This window comes from Anomalospiza imberbis, chromosome 4, assembly GCF_031753505.1.
Source record: "Anomalospiza imberbis isolate Cuckoo-Finch-1a 21T00152 chromosome 4, ASM3175350v1, whole genome shotgun sequence".
NCBI classification, from domain to species: domain Eukaryota; kingdom Metazoa; phylum Chordata; class Aves; order Passeriformes; family Viduidae; genus Anomalospiza; species Anomalospiza imberbis.
The window spans coordinates 32,859,752-32,871,097 of record NC_089684.1 but is presented as its reverse complement, the minus strand read 5'-3'; the positions used below and the strand labels follow the sequence as shown (position 1 = coordinate 32,871,097).

At 45.0% G+C, this 11,346-nt stretch overlaps 1 long non-coding RNA gene across 4 annotated transcripts; it reads left to right on the top strand.

The window, feature by feature from the left end:
- Positions 1-4,965: 4,965 nt before the first annotated feature.
- On the top strand, positions 4,966-11,346 carry LOC137472569 (uncharacterized). Of its 4 annotated transcripts, none has more exons than XR_010998278.1 (3): positions 4,966-8,305; positions 10,830-10,996; positions 11,191-11,346. It is a non-coding gene; the product is annotated as an uncharacterized lncRNA (long non-coding RNA). The 4 variants fall into 4 exon arrangements; XR_010998279.1 differs by lacking the exon at positions 4,966-8,305 and adding an exon at positions 9,163-10,171; XR_010998275.1 differs by lacking the exon at positions 4,966-8,305 and adding an exon at positions 10,197-10,606.

Genomic DNA, 11,346 nt, shown 5'->3' with positions numbered 1-11,346 from the left:
TGCTTTTTCTTTCATGCTATCCTTGACTCGTAACAGCAGCAGGTTAACTTCCTTCTGTGAAACACAGCAGGACCAAATGGAAAGCCTGTCAATTAGCAAAACCCACACTCGCTATCACTTCTGTCAGCTTGAGAAGAGAACATGAAATGCTTGCTATATTTAGACTACCCAGTATCCACAGCATGAATCAGAGGATCAATCCAAACTCATAATCTAATTAATGCATTTGTTCCCTATCAAATTCAACTCTCACCAGGCAAGTAATAATAGTGATGATAGTTTTGCCTTCCAAGTGTCTCTGTAGGTCAGAAGTAGGAACCTGCTCTTTAGTTTGTTATGTAAACAGTTCTGGACACACAACAGTCTGTACTTTCCCAGCTGATATGTCTGCAAAGACTGGGCAGATCCATCTGGGCAAAACAAGACCGAGGTAATGAAAAGGGGGTACCGGTGCTAGAGACAAAGTCCAAGATGGACAGTTCTATATAGAAATTTGCTTTGAGGTGCTCCATCTGATCCTGTTCATCTGTACACTTTTTCTTGGAGGGAAACAGTTCCTACAGACAGGCAGGGAAACACAGCACTTAAAGCAGGATGAGATGATTAAAACTGTAGTTTTACAGGCTGGCTGCTGCTCGGCAGATGGAAATTTTCCAGGCTGCCAGAAGAAAAGGGGAAGAAAAGGAAACCCGGAAGAAAGCGAAGGCATGACTGCTGCCCCAGGGGATCCGACGTATGTAAAAAGGAATGTACAAGTCCAAGTGCACCTGCCTCGCGTGCCTTCCCAACCCCACGGATGTGGGCAGGACCGTACGGTTCTGGGTGTTAAGCTCGCCATAAAGCAGGTGCGTTGCTGTTTTGTTGTTTGGGCTTTTTTTTTTTTTTTTTTTTTTTTTAATCCGTAACAATCTAGTCTTACCTCCCTGCCTGGACAGCAAACTGCACACAGACAGCAGCAATTTAAAGACGTCTCTGCTGCAGTTTGCTTATCACAAATTACCTCAGACCGCGTTTATTCCGTGCAGTATCAAAACTGCAGCGTCCGGCGGCAGCTCCTGCGGAACGCCAATCCTGCCCAGCCCCGCTCCCTGACATTCCCAGCCCTGCCGCGGCCCTTCCCGCCCAGCAGCCGCGGCTGAAGGAGAAGGGAGAGCGGTGCGAGCGGAAGGGGCAAAAGAAGGAGATGCTTGCGAGCGCGGCCCCTCACCCTCCCTCGCCCCCGGCCCATGACCCGGGCAGGCGGCCCTTACCTCCTCCCGCGCCTGGGCCCGGCGGCGGCAGCGCCTCAGCGGTGCGAGCGCGGCGCCTCCCCGGCAGAGGCTGCGGCGCGGCCCGGTCGCCGCCACCCGGCCCCGCCTGCCGAGCCCGTCCGGCCAATCGGCCCCGGCGGCGGCGGCCGCGCCGGCCGAGCCTCCCCCACCGCCCCCGGCCCGCCCGCCGGCCGCGCCCTGCCCCTCACACGAGCCTGGGGCTGGGCCAGTAGCAGGGACAAGGCCATGGCTGTGGCCGGGGTGACCCTGCACAGCCCCTGCTTTCACAGAATCACAGAATCGCTTTGGTTGGAAAAGACCGCAGAGATCATTGAGTCCAACCACGTGAAGTCTTTCCTTAAACACATCCACAGAGGGTGACTCCATCAACTCCCTGGGCAGCCCATTCCAATGTGTAATCACCCTTTTTGTGAAGAAATTCCCCCTAATTTCACAGAATCATGGAATTTACTGAGTTGGAGAGACCCACTCCAGGGCCCCGCACAGGGTCCAGCCTAAGCCTATCGTGGCGCATGTCTAGGCCGTGTCCTCTCGTCCTGACGGTGGTTGCCTGGAAGAAGAGCCCGACCCCCACCTGGCTACAGCCTCCTTTCAGGCCTGGATTCGGCAGGTAGAGGCCCGAGGGCCAGGACAGCCAGGCTGTGCCTGCAGCTGCTGCCCACGGGCTGCCCAAGAGGCTTCTGGAAGCAGCAGTTATGCCCTTATGCAACAAATATCTGAAAGATTTAAAGTGCAATTGTGTGTGTTGCTTCGAGGCAGCTGTTTACATGAGCAAAGCCCTGCTGCCTCCTGACGTGACCCATGTCTGAACAGGATTTTAAAGGGATCATTTGCTCCACGCTGTGCTACTGCCAGTCTCTGACCTTTGATGCAATTTGGCAAATCAGATGGCTCTGATTACAAAAGCCTTTGAAACATGCTGACACCTCATGCTGTCTGCTGGAGACCAGAGTACTCAAAAACAGACACGTGAGAGAAAAGTGAGAGCCAACACAATTTCCATAGGAGCTTAAGAAGGTCGCTGTCAAGTTTGTCCTATATATTTTTGAGGTAAAGAAACTTTTGTTTTGTTGGAGTGAGGTTTTTGGTTGCTGCAAAACCTGGCCAGAAAAGCAGCAATCATACCTCTCAGACCTCTCACTGTACAGCTCTACTTGTAGAAGAAGGGGTTAATTGAATATGGCAGCACGTACCAGATCGTTCTGGTTTCTAGATGTGTGGTGTCGCACTCGGCACTTAGAATGGAATTTGATCCTGTGAGTCTTTTGGGGATAGCAAGTGTCATCTGTCACTGCAGGTTGTTCTCTGGTTACCGTTTGTCCTCAGTGAGACGGGAAAAACAAAGCTCTCCTGGCAACTCTTCTGGCATTGGGCAGAGAGCAGCAGTTCTGAGCACCAAGGATCCATACAGGGGTATATCCAAGCTAGCACAGTGAATTACTGAAAACCAGCACATTAGCTGTAAAACAGGTATTGCTATTTACAGAGCAGCACCAGTGGGGTCTTCTGAGAAGTGTCAGAGTCCTACACCATATGGAGGCATGAGTGCTGGGAGACAATTTCTGCCCCATTGAGTTGGTAGTGAATGGCCAGCATGGAAATGATAAATGTTTCATGCTGACCCTTTATGTGCAGTAGAACTGCTCTTATCTTTACAAGACTTTGGAAGGCAAGTGGGAGGCAGCAGGAAAAATAGAGGCAGCAAGCATAAGAATAGCTTTGTGAGAAGGCAGAAGGCTTGAAGACAAGGCCAAGGCACAATGACAAGAACACACAGAGGAACAGGTCAGGGCACAGGGCAGACAGGATGGGCTGCAGTGCAGCGTTTGGTACTTTGAGGGGCCTCTGATATCACTTGGAGGACAGGAGGCAAAAAAATTTAGGAACAGGAAAGGCAGGAACTTGTACTATGCAATATTTAGTTTTAACCGGAAACAGTTAATTTGGTCTTTCCCCTCACAAGTTTTTTTTTTTTTTTTTCTTTTTCTCTAAAGGATGAGTTAAGTATTCCTAGATTCCAGCTCTCCTAGCAAGGAATTTCTGCTCCCGCAAGGTTCTCTCTCTCTTCTGTCTTACTGCCTCTGTTTTTGCTGCTTTGTCAAGTTCCTGAGCTTTCCCTCCCTTTCCTCCTATTCTACTTTATTTTTTCTCCTTTTTATTAAAATTTATTAATGATTTGCACATATTTTTCTATGATTATTTCTCTCCTGCTGCCTCTTCCCTTTTTCACTCATCTTTCCTGCATGCTTCCATCTTTAAATTCTAAACCCTTAATCTGGGACCGTCTTGTGTGACTGGAAAACAAACCAGACTCCTGGGGGCAGGGGCAGGCTGGTTGTCTATGTGCTGTTCTGCCCAGCATTGTAACTGAATAAACAGCAGCTGGAATTCTGGTGGCAGGAAAATAAATGTCCTTTTTAATCTCCATGTATCATATCTCAGACCAAGCTATAAATGCAGGGCAAGCTGATTCTGAACACCATGTTCTTCTCACCAGCACATGATGTTAAAAGGTTGCAGAATTTACTCTTACACCATGCTTTCTATGCTCATAAGTGAAGAATTTTTCCTTATGGTACACTCCTGGCTAATTATCTGTCTGTACAATCTAGGTCTTCTAGCAGGTCAGAAGAGACCAGAAAACATCCTGTGGCTGTGGTGAAGTGGCCACTATTTTAACACCAATATTCAAATAACTTGCAACAGCTATAATTTCTCACAGCACTTTTCAAAGGCAGTCCTTCAAAATCAGGCGAGCTACCGTGTCACCCCTGCCATGGCCATTTGACTGCCTGTGTTCATGGATAGCTCTGGATAGTCCAGCTCTCAGTGTGGACATTGGTGATAAGAAAAGAGCTGCAGGAAAGCTCATTGGGGATCTCTTTTCCTTGGATCAGGAGTCAAATTTAAGTTCAGGCCCTTGCCTTAGTCATGCTGTGGGTGTGCCCATCACTGGCCTTGTACCTCACTGATCCTGTGCTTCCCTGGCTGATGGATCCTCCGTTTTGACCTCAAACCTGGCTAATCTCGCTGGTCAGGCTTGGTGGTCCCTGGACTGCAGCTGACCCCTCTTGCTGTCCCCAGCTGGCCTGGTTCTCCTTAGGTAATATGGAGCTGTCAGGGAGGTCCCTGCCTGCCTCAGCATCTCCCATATCCCTAGCCCTGGTGGAGCAGCCATGCTTCTCCCTGCTGACAAGGGCTGCACACAGTCCTCAGGGTGTGGGTAAAAAGCAGCTTTTTTCTTCCAGAGAAATGTGCTTTTTGGCACTCTTGCCAGGTATTGCCCTTGCATAAATAATCACAGAGTTAACACTGAAACATGACTGAGCAATAGCAATAGCATTCTGTTTAGAAACAAGAAATAAAAAGTATTGGTTTTGACACTGCTCAAATGATGTGCAACACTTAATTCTCAAGCTCATGCATTATACTTTTAGGGGTGATTTGACAAACCTGTGTTCAGACTTTGGGATATGGTAATATTGTTTCCTCTGGTTATCCTACTCAATAAGTTTCTACTTCATTTGGGACTCGTGGTTTACACAGAGACAGAAGGTGTTCTGAAACAGAAAGGCTGTGGTGTAGCTTAAGCATATTCCCAGGACTGCCCGGATCAAACTGCAGGCTTTGAACCAGCTCTCACTTGCAGGGAAGGTGGGAGTCAGATGTACATCTGTTCCCACACGATTCCTCTCAATTCAGATGACATGGCTTGCTTCTGTCCCGGTGAAGATGGAAAATAAACTCCTGTATCTAAATACTGTGCTGGGAAGGTCAGATCAAGAGCATGCCTAGGGGACTGGCTGTTGTAATTAAAACTGTAGTCAGCTTTCATTCCTTGGTGGTCCCAGGTGTGGTGGGTTGACCCTGAGCAGCCACCTAGTGAAGCCATGTCACTCCTCCTCCTCAGCGAGCGGTGCCAGAACCACTCAGCAGTAGGCAAACCACTGTTGTGTTTTCAACACCACTCCAGCTACAAATACAACCCATAGCACTGAGGGCTACTACAAGAAACTTAACTAACCCAGTACACTGAGTTTTCTAAAGTAAAAGAAAATGGTTGAATTGGTTATCCTGACTTCATATGGCTTTGGAGTATTCAAGCAGTTTATTTGGAAACAGAAAAAAAAAAAAGGTTTGGCTGAGCTTTTTGCGCCCCTAGTGAAGAATATGCCTTCTTAAGTGCAGGGAAAAGTGAGTTAGAACAGAATGTTCCTAGTCCTTCACATTGTGCCTTTGGCATTCTCCAACTACAGCATGTTAGCTGTGTAAATTGAATTTCTCCTTGAACTTTTCCAACCTAAATGATTGTATGATTCTATTAGGAAGTATCATAAGTTAGAAGCTGTGATACTTCAAAAAATGAGGATGTTATGCATGATAATTTTGTATTAGGAATATGAAATCAAAAGATCTGATTTTGGGGATGGTTGCACAGCAGCACAGCTGATTTTGTTTCAGTAGCATTGCTTCAGTTTTACAAATATAATGTGCCAGATCAGAATTCAGTCATCTGCTTGCTGAGAAGAACCACGTGGCTATTTCTGCCTGGATTATTAAAGAATATTCCTAATTATTTTTGAAGAGCTGTTGTAATTTGACAGCAGGAAATGATTGTGGCTTTTGATTATGTAGCAAATACTTTAAAGCAGGCTTTTAAGTGGTTTCCTTGGCAACCACTCTTCTTTAGAGATAAATGCATGCTATTAAGTATCCTGCTGGATACGGATCAGCCTTGCACTATTAAAGGCACTCATTTCCAGCACTGCGGGGTCATGTGCAGTTCCTCACTGCCCAACAGCCCGGAGCTCAGAGGGAAGCTCTCTGCCTGCCAGGCATTTTTCCAGACGAGCAAGGACACACCTCTTGGTGCTGAGCTGGTATAGGCGTCTGGAGGGGTGGAGGAGCTGGCCATGCTCACATTGGCTCAACAGACCCGAGGAATGGGGGGCTTATTTCTCATTTGTTTATGCTTCACCCCCCACCACAAGACAATTCTTGTGACTTGTGGCTCCCCATTAAAAGAGAAAGCAAGCATAGCTCTTCGCTGCACAGCCTGCATTCTTTTATTTTTTTGTTTTACATCTCAACTGTCTGGGGCATCACATAATTTATCCTTCATCCCCATATTCAGCATTTATGATCAATAAGAATGTAAAGCCATTCATGATGGAGAATTCTGGAGGCATCATTAACATAAAGAACATCTCCTGCTCTTCTCCAAAGCTTTCCAGTTATGTAATCATTCTGATTTGGATTGGCTTCCTTATTTGCTATGGACATCTGGGATTTAAGGCAGCTTTAGCAGAACTGAGCTTAGCGCCTTCAAGAAAACAAATGCTGCTCAGGGGAAATGTGCTAAAGTGATCCAAATGGAGAGCACTTGCCTGGTGTTTATCATCAGCCCAGTGGAAGCCTCATTGGATGCCTCAGCAGTGCTGGGGTCTCTGGGGGCAGACTTGGAAAACAGAGTTGGTGAAGTGAGATAATTGCTGACAAGCATCCTTTAAGAGATTCTCATACTTGTTTCTTTAGGTAAGCCTGATGTGTAGGAGTAGCTTCTTTCTTGGCCATGTTTTTCTTCCTGGAACTCTCAAGAGAAAGGCTTTTCTAGAACTGACACAGAAAAACAATGCTTTCTGAAAGCAGTTGCTACTTTGTATTCATGGGTTTGAAGGCAGAAATCAGAAAAAATTTCTCAAAGTAGAAATTGTGCAGAAGACAGCTCATGTTTGACCCAGTCTGTGGCAATATTGTACTTACTAGCAGTTTTTATTTCCTTTTCCTTTTTATTTCCTACTTATCTTTGCTTACCAGTTATTACACTAACCACTGCCTGCTGTTATAGAAAGTGTTACTGCTTTCTCTTAAGAGCAAATAAGAATAGGATAATAAGCATTCAGTGTTGTAAATCCATGCCACTTCTGTAAGACCAAAACTGAGGTAATATTCAAATTAAATTACATGTTTGTAAAAAACCAGAAAAACCAGGGCACACGTGCAAAATGAAATCCTGAAGCATCATTTTGAAACGCAAACAATTTCATGAAATCTTATGTTTACAAGTGAGCCTGGGAACTTGCAGGTCCTGACGCAAAGCATACAGAAATTTCAGAGAATCCTCATGTTGACTTAGCATGGATGGCACTGGGTCCACAGGAAGATGGATGCATTCAAACTCATGTCCAGCATTGAATGGAAGCTTCGGCTATGTGTAATCTTTGGTTTTGGCATAAGAGTGTCATATAGAAACATACTCTGTGTGTGATCTGAGCTGCTTTGCCATCTACCTTCTGTACAGGCCCATTACAGGCACTGGGAATCTGGAGTGCTGTGATTCTGCACTTACAGAATATCTGCTGCTGTCATCTTCTTCCAATTCTGATTATTCCAAAACTCTACATTTGTGCTGATTGAATAACACAAATTATATTGTCAGCATTTGAAGGAAAACCTGCTTAGTTCTCAGGACAACTCAATACAGGGAGAGGAAAGTAATGTTTGCATTTAGCTTCATTCACAGGGTGGAGGTATGATAGTTACACTGTTAAATGTCACACTGTGCTTAATCCACATGAGCAGGATTAACTACCTAGGATGATATTTAGGAATGTTATTTGAATGTTTTCAAAACCAAGTGGAGGGTAATTCAGAAGGCCATTTTAAAAAGAATTGTTTTGAAAGAAATTATAGTAAATATTTATGAAAACAAAAATGAAGAATGGCCTTAAATCTTGGCTTTACTGTGACAGGAGGTGGCAGAGCCTACCTGTTTTTTGCACCTAGCTAAGGGAATGGTAATTTTGAGCAGGTAGGCACATCCTGATTCAGTCTGTCACCGACTGTATTCTAATCCTGGGCAAGCCTGGCCCAGCTGTAGTCCTGAATGAAAACACATAAGGTTATCCCATCAGATGGGGAAACCTCAATAAACAGAAGTGTTCCCTCACAGGTTCTTACGGATCCTGACTGCATGTGCCTTTGGTCTCTGCTCCTTGAGACTCTTGTGAGCTGTTCAACCTTTTGCCTTTCAGGTGAGTCACTTTGCACAGTTGCATCTGTGCATGATTTTGTTCCTTCTCTCTCATTTTGGGTTTCAGATTGCTCCCAGTCTGTGTTTAAGTTCTCATCCTTTTCTACACCACTGTGAAATGACTGTTTTCCCAATGCTTTTTGATCCATGTATTGAAATAAGCGAAAATGTGTTTTATGCTTGGTGCCACAAAGAAAAAGTTTTTCCTGCAGCACAGAACCAACCAAAATGCTTTGTGAGAGCACATCTAATTATCTAATCTCTCCCTTCTCTGGCACCATTCCCTTCCTCTCTGTGATCATCATGCTCCAGCTATGGTTGGCCAGAGTTGTCCCTTGCACAGAGCACAGTGTTGCCAAAACCACTGTTGTTTGCAGATTTACAAGGTCTGGTTTTAAATGCTCTTACGACAAACAAAAACATGTACATGCTGCTTCTGTCTCAACAGTTGTTTACCCTAAATCACAGTGTGAACAGCCAATGAGATGCTAGAGTGCATCTTTTCCAAAATGCTGCTTTACATCGGGGCCCAAACTGCAAAGCTGGAGTGGAAGATCCTTTCCACACACAGTGTCTGTAAGCTGAGGAGGAAGCCCAGCTGTTCTGCAAGGTACCTCTGCAGGGGCTGAAAAGCAGCAGTCTGGCACACAGGAGACATGGAGAGACACAGGCCCTGGTTCTTCATTTCGGGGGAGCCAAGGCAATCTCTTAGAGTCAGCATTAATACCCTGTGAAAGATGAGTGGAGTTGGCTGTTGTTCCTGCAAGATTTATACCTCTTCTTCTCCACAGGCATCTTGTCCCTTTTTGCTTGGCCTCCACTTCCCACAGAAGTCATGATGTACCTGTTTCTGAGTTCAGCATGTTCTGAATTCTGCATGATCCCTTGGAAAAGCAGCACTTTAAGATTGTCTTTAAACTGATGCATTTTAAACATAGCTTATCACTTACTGACCAAATAGGAACACTTGACCTTTGCATGAACTACGTTCAAAATGTTTGATAAACCCATGCAATATATTCTCCTTTCTAAAAGATCTGACTATGAGCAACAGAGAGGAGATAAACAGGACTGTATCAGGCATGACCTGCACAGTAAAATGCCACTTGATGCAGACAGTTTGTTGCCTTCCATTTTACATCTTCTTTCAATGAAAGCTTTGATGGTGTAAGGCTGGAATAAAGAAAAGTCACAATGCCCAGTACAACACAGTGTACAGCAGCAGCAGCAAATTTGATTTGTTTGCCTCATAGGGCAGGTAATGCATTTAAGTAATTGTGCAGCACAGGAAAGTCAAATTTCACAGACAGCCTGTGACAGTCAGAAAACAGTGAGCTGGCAGATACCCCAGCTCCTCATTGGGCACTTTCCCAACATGTATAAATTGGGCAGGAGGGTATCAGTTGCAGGTGCACAATCCAGCTGACAGGACAGACCCTCAGGCTCTTTGGAGTCCAACACAATTAGCTGTGACACATCTGACAAATTTATATCTGTGCATACTTCTCCATAACATGACATGGGTTCAAGTGACTATAACAGCCAATAAATGAAGGCACAAGCAGCTTTAACAAATGTACACAATGTTATTTCCAGTATTTTAAGCCCCATCCATATAACTGAATTCAAGTTCTGTGTTACTCTCTGACAAATCTAAAAGAGCATATTCCAGAAATATATGGTTAGTAAACTGTAGAAAAGAATCAGGCAAACATAATCTCCAGTAATGTTTGATGACAATGATTTGTAACCTGGTGTTTCGATTTATACCTTGATAAAGGTTTAATTGCCTGACACCAAGAAAACCTGTCTCTCATGCTGTGTAGGTGTTTATCTGGAATGAGTATACTGCTGTGGAGATTTTGAGGTAAATATATTAAACACATTTGGTTTTATATGCAGCCTTGCTGGGTAAAAATGCGGACTTTTGATTGCATCTCTCTTGGGTGCTAAAGGAAAAGTATTGTGGGACATTGTGGTTAAGGGACCTCCTCGTACCTCCTTTTTAATAACTGGGCTCTCTCACAGAACCAGGCTGTTCTGGTTTTGGCTGGGCTAGAGTTACTTTTCTTCTCAGTAGCTGGCATGAACTGTGGTTTGGATTTGTGCTGGAAATAGTGTTTATAGCACAAGGATATTTTTGTTATTGCTGACTGGGCTTACGCAGAGCCAAGACCTTTCCTGCCTCTCACCCAACCCCAACAGGGGGCTGGGGGGTGCACAAGGAACTGAGAGGGACAGCCAACTTTAAGTGACCCAAGGGATATCCCATAACATATGGAGTCATGCTCAGCATGTAAAGGTGAGGGGAAAAGGCAAAATGGAAGGACATTCAGAGTGATGGTGTTTGTCTTCCCAAGTCACGTCCTCTCCTGAGGGTGGCTGAACACCTGCCCATGGGAAGTAGTGACTTAATTCCTAATTTCCCTTTGCTTGTGTGTGGAGCTTTTGCCTTACCTATTAAACTGTCTTTCTCTTAACCCATGAGTTTTCCCACTTTTATGATTATCTCCCCCTTTAACCAGGGAAGAGGAGTGACTGAGGGGCTTTGTGGGATTGAAGTGCTGGCTGGGATTAAACCATGACACAGAATTACAAATGCAGGACCACAGTGGCTTTTCATCTTGGATCTTCCTACCAAAATGCTCATAGACATCTTTGGCAACAGCAAAAGCTGGGGGTGAGATGGCAGGTGAGCTGCAAAGTTTTTCAAATGCTCTTTCCCCAAATCTTTGTATGGGCAAAAATCTATCTCCTCGCACAGTTATTCCCTTGTGTCCATGTCTGCACAGGGCAGTCATCACCTGCTCCATTGGAAATGCAATATATCTGTAAATGCATTGCTCACTGAAAAAATTACTTTTGTGTCTTGCTGCTCATCATCAGGACCAGCTCTGAAATCAGCAGTTCTTCTGAGACCTGTGTCTGCTCATCTGCCTGCCTCATTCCCAGCAAGCATACAAAGGGCATATTAAATATAACCTTGGTCTCTGGTACAGAAATAAATCACAAAACATGACCCTCATGCCAGTTAAAGAAGCA